Here is a 6,000-nt window from a genome sequence, read left to right on the forward strand (position 1 = left end):
GAAATCTGAACCACTGCCTTTGCCTTTGAAACAAAGAGGCCGGGGCGAAGAGCTAATAGCTCTGACTAGAGGAGAGGCGGTAAACCTACCAGAAGTCGCCTGCCCAGTCGGGGGCTCTAATCACGCACAGCCCTCCAGCACATGTCAGGGGGACCCCAGGCCTCGGAAGACAGCTTTCTGTTCCTTATTCATCTGGAAAATAGGGAACAGCGCTTACCTACCAACTGCATCTGGTTACCACATGGGTAGAAGGAGAAAGAGAAAGAAAAGCTTACTGAGAAGTCAAATCAATAGGATGGTTACTTCTGACTCCATTTTACAGATTTGCTGGGTTTGTGCTGTGGTCTCCTGTCCTTATCCAGATTGACAGCATCTTTGCTTCTGCAAGGCCAAATCCTGGTGACTTACTACCATACGTGCTCAACAAATATGATATGAATGAAGTGAGTGCGTGAATCAATGAATTAAAGTATTTTGAACTCCCCAAATTTTCTAGGGCCTGATGTAATTTTCCAGCTTCAAATTTTCCCCATTTTCTGACAGGACATTCTGATCCCAAGAGCATCTGATGCCCCAAGCGGCAGTTTAAAGCTAAGGTAAACTAAGAAGCCTGACCGTCGCTCATTGACTTTTTGTCTTTTATAAAGGAGCCATGATTTGTGCCTCCTTTTCTCCACTTTGCAGACAGGATCCACCCTCACCAGAGAGAAATAAACACTGGACGGGCACAGTCTTGGCATGGAGCGTTTCTGAGGCTGGTGGACCATTCCAAACAACAAACAGGCAAAGGAGCCAGTGGAGTCTTCTGCCGCCCATCTCACCTTCCTGCTGCGTTTGCTGAGCGTGTTCTCTGCAGTTGGTGTTTTGTTTTCTTAGTCAAGGAGGAAAGAAAGCAGGAAAAGGGGCAGATGGTCCACAGGGGGAGGAACTGGCACTGGAAAATGTGGGCGGAGCCAGTGCCAACAAAATCTTTTGGTTCAGTTCTACCATATCATGTGAGGGGGAAATGCACGCCCAGTGGGTGTACAAGCAAGAGCAGTACCACGGCTGCCCCACAGATGCCTGAACCTTGCACTAGAATTTAGGTTGCTGAGGGCAGAGTGGGGTGGTAATAATGACAATGACAACAGCAGCACATAGGTGATACTTCTTGAGGGCCAGCTCCATAACAGCCACTGTGTTGAGCAGACATTATCTCCTTTAACCCCACCAATAACTGCATGAGGCTGGTGCCACTCTTATCCCCATTTTACAAATGAAGAAGTAGAGGCTCAGAGGGATTAATTACCTATATTTCATTGAACTTAAGATCCTTTGGTGCTGGTACTTTCTTGAACTTACCAGAAAGTGTCCATGGAAGGTTTTCACCCCGCCCCCCCGCAACTAGGTCACCACTCCACCTGACCAACAGCCAATCTGAGACGTTGTTGATTGCACATCCTGATTTGAAGATGTGACACTGTGCAAGATTACACATCTTGGAATTGATGAAATATGGCACACAGTCAAACAGTGGAGGCCTGGAGTCCCCACCACCAACACAGGATGACTCCAGAATCTCTCAACCACCACACTGTCCCAGAAAGATCATGGGTTTTGGAGCCAGGGAAACCTGGGTCTGAGTTCTGCTGCCACTTACAAGTTGTGAGTCTTTGGGGAAGTACACCTCCTCTTTTGGTTGCAGTTTCTGGACCTGAAAAGACGGGGATGAGGCTCTGACTTCGCAGGGTTGTCATGAGGATAAAATGATATAAGGCAGGGGGCACATCATAAACCCACACCAGCTGCCCCTCCTCGTGAGAACATGGGGGAAATGGGTCCAACCAGGAACAGAGGCCCATCCACCCACAGTCCCGAAATGGCCAGGAACTGGTGTGGAACAAGCACGCAGGTACCTGAGGACATGTGGGGCTGGTGGGGGGTGCAGGTGTTTGGAGCTCCGACTGATTTCCCACGCCCCTCTTGGGCTGAAGGAGAACGGAGAAATGCCCAGAAACTCCCACGAACTAGGGATACTGCTGAAATACGGGACATTAAAAATTCCTCTCTATATTTTCCCTCCCTCTCTCTCTCCTTCCTGTCCTTTACTTCCTTCAACAGGTATTTACTGAACACTAACTATGCACCAGGCCCTGTCCTAGTACAGCAGAGAACAGAGCAAATAATGTCCCTGCCCTGGCGGACGTACATTCCAGTGCAGAGGACAAATAAAAACCAGACAAATGTGTAATTAATATTGTATATATAGGCATAGACTGTATCCATAGTGATAACAAATAAATATATAATACAGCAGGGATGGAGTGAGGTAGGGATGCTACAATATGTAGAAGAGTTAGGAAAGCAACTCTGATAAAGACCTGATAGTGTGAGAGAATAAGCCATGTGGATATCCTGGGAAAGCATTCAGGGCAGAGGGAACAGAAAGTGCAAAGGCCCTGAGGCAGGAGCAGCACTTGGTGAGTTCAAGGACTAGAAGGAAGGGCCCTGAGTCTAGTGCATCCTGAGCCAGGGAAGAGTGGGAGGTGCTGAGACAGGAGGATAACTGGCATCCTGAGCAGGCAGGACCCGTGGGCCATAGAAAGGAGTTTGGGTTTCCTCTCAAGGATAACAGGAAGCTGCTGGCAGTTTTCGAGCAGGGGAGTGATGTCACCCGACTGTTTTTAAATAGATCAGTAGAGTACAAATTAAAAAGCACATGGAGGGCTTCCCTGGTGGCGCAGTGGTTAAGAATCTGCCTGCCAATGCAGGGAACACGGGTTCGAGCCCTGGTCTGGGAGGATCCCACATGCCGCGGAGCGACTAAGCCCGCGAGCCACAACTACTGAGCCTGCACGTCTGGAGCCTGTGCTCCGCAACGGGAGAGGCCGCGACGGTGAGAGGCCTGCGCACCGCGATGAAGAGTGGCCCCCGCTCGCCACAACTGGAGAAAGCCCTCGCACAGAAACGAAGACCCAACACAGCCAAAAATAAATATAAGTAAATAAATTAATTAAAAAAAAAAAGCACATGGATTGGGAGTTTGAGATTAGCAGGTGCAAACTATTATATATAGAATGAATAAACAACAAGGTTCTACTGTATAGCACAGGGAACTATATTCAATATTCTGTGATAAACCATAATGGAAAAGAATATGAAAAAGAATGTATATATATATGTATAATCGAATCACTTTGCTGTACAGCAGAAATTAACACAATGTTGTAAATCAGCTATACGTCAATAAAATAAATTAAAAAAAAAAAAAAAGGAAAAAGTGGGGATGGTAGGTTAGAGATGGTGGTGACCTGGGCTGGCTGTTGGATAAGGTTTAGGTTTTAAAGAGAGAGGGAAACAGAGGACCCCAGGGTGCTGAAGTGCACACAGGCCCCAAACAGAAGATCCATGAGACTGTCCTGATTTGGAAAAAATATTTTTTTAAAATCAGTTGTGAAAATAAAAAGTCCAGGAGCAATGAGTGAATGCCTCACTCCCTTCTTTTCTTATTCATGGGAGGCCCATGGTGGTGACAGATGGGTCCTCACAGCTACTGCCCAAATCCTCTGACCTGGATTTTCTTAAAGCCACTATTTTCTCTTGTCTCAGAGAGAGACAGAAGGAATCAAGGGTGTCCAATTACCTGAGTTACCCACCAGACTGTGAAGAGCACTTGAAGGAATAGTGATCAGAAACCCTTAATTACAGTCCCAACATGATGTCTCTTTCCTGAGAACCAGAAACATTTGTGTCTCTTTCCTTACCAGGCTTCAGTGCGGCTTTGTGGAGGGGTGGGCAGAAAAGCACTCCCAGCAGGACACCTGAGATCACAGCGGAGGGAGCACACATGTTTGAAGACCTACTGTGCTTACATATGTTATTTACCCCCCAAAAAAGCTTGGGATAAAATGGAATTCTCATTTTACAGATGAAGAAGCCTAAGCTAAGGGAAGCTAAATACCATGTACAAGATTACCCAGCCATGAAGCGGAGGAGAGGGAATCCAAACTGTGGTCTACCTCACTCGATAGCCCATACTCTTTCCAATACACTGGTGCTTTACATCCTTCCACATGTGATGACACACAGAGAAGAGAATACGGCTATGGCACACTGGGGTAAATGGAGGAGGCTTCACCACCCTAGGCCACTCAAGGCTATTCCAAGGAATGAAGGCGTCATTATTTCTGGGCCTCATGCCACCCCTCTGGGGCCCTGGTTAGGAAGTTCTCCAATGCACCATGCCACACTGCAAAGTGACATACGTGAATCTCATTCAGCAAGTCAACAATGGAACAAAGTCCATCTACCATCATTCCTCCCTGAGGTCAGGAGCTTCCTCACTTGGCTGGGTCCTTTCCCAAAGCTAAAGGCATAATACAATTTGGGGACTGGTCAAGGAGATTCCTTCCAGCGGTTCTAAAGGAGTCCCCGAATTACTAGCAGGCAGGTTGTCTCAGAGGTGTGCCAGGACCGTGGACAGCACCCACCAGGCCATTCTGAGAGCCAGTGCCAGGTTGCCCAGCACAGGAGCACGCTTGCTCTCTGCCCTGTAGACCCCCCAGGGAGACGAGGTCCACGTCCTCCCTGAATACTCACCTGGCAGCACCTGCTGGAGCCATTCCACCAGGTGACTGTTCACATCTCCTGAACCATAGCTTTCTCAAACAGCACTCCTGACCTGGAGGTGGATTTAAAACCACAGAGCCCAGAAGTCTTATAATTAAAGAGAAAATGCAACCAGCAGGAATTTGGGGTGGGGACCAACAGATTCTATTTGCAAGTGAAATAATAGGTGGCAAAGCAGTGGTGCAAAGAATCCAATGGAAGTTCTAATTAAACCAGTAATTAAATTAGAGATGATGGAACACGTCGAGAGGCAACTTGTTATCTTCAAATGAACTGTGCGCAGGCCCTGGAAGACAGAGTGGCAGCGCAGTGGGTCAAATGCAGCTGATGCGATGACCCCGGGGCCTGGGAGCTGGGGTGTCACTTCCCCTGGCCCCGCTCGCCCCACCCTCACTCCACAGGAGGCCTCAGAGCAAAAGCGCTTTCGGTCTCAACTCCCAAGTTGGGGGCTCAGGCTGCCCAGGCCTCACCTGACCCAAAATTATTCTCTAACAATATATACCTGGTTTTAAATGTGAGAATAATTTGGTACAGTAATCCATCTTGCATCTGAGTTTATGTTCTCACATGTGAGTTTTCTGTACACAGTGAATATCTAATTATATTTTTCTTAAATAACTGGATTTATCCAGAGATGAACCATGTTTTAATTTTTAAAATTACTCATGGGGGATGGTGATCTCCGCATCTTACTCTTCCGCCATGTTCTCCTCTACTTTTACTCATGGGGGATGGGAGATGGGGGGAGAGAATTACCCAAAGGCTGTATCTCCTCAAAATGGCTGCCTGTGGAGCAAGGGTTCCTGGGAAGACCTCTTTGTCTGCTGGGGGTGGAGGAGATGCTTACATTCTAACTATCCACCCTCACTTTCAGAAACTTCCCCACGGTGATCAAAGGTGGTTTGAAGATGCCAGGCAGGCTAGGACAGTATGGGCCTATTCCTCCAGGTGATTTCTCAGAGAGAGAGAAGAGGTGGAGAGCCAGGAGGATGCCAAGTTTCCCAGAACAGCCAAGGATGCAAGTGGTGGAGCCCCAAGGATAAAGAGAGTGGGCTCCACAGGACGGGACCAGGAAGCAAGCAACATCCCTCTGGGCAGCCCATGCCGCAGCTGCTGTAAATAACCTTGGAGTGTTAGCAGTTTTGCTCTGGGGTCTGGGACCTCACCAGAAACTGCTGCAGGTCCCTAGCACACCCTGTCCAGCAGAGAAACCTGACACATCAGAGCTCCCACCAGCGACTGGCTGTCCTTGATTTTGCAGACACAGAAATCCTCAGGGCAACCTCCAATCTGCTCTGACTCTTCCCTCACTGCTCCCAGAACCAACCCCAGACTTGGACAAACTTTAAGGGAATGAGGTCAGGGGTGGTAGAGGTCAGGAAGAGAAAGATG

This window comes from Eubalaena glacialis, chromosome 3, assembly GCF_028564815.1.
Source record: "Eubalaena glacialis isolate mEubGla1 chromosome 3, mEubGla1.1.hap2.+ XY, whole genome shotgun sequence".
NCBI lineage: Eukaryota > Metazoa > Chordata > Mammalia > Artiodactyla > Balaenidae > Eubalaena > Eubalaena glacialis.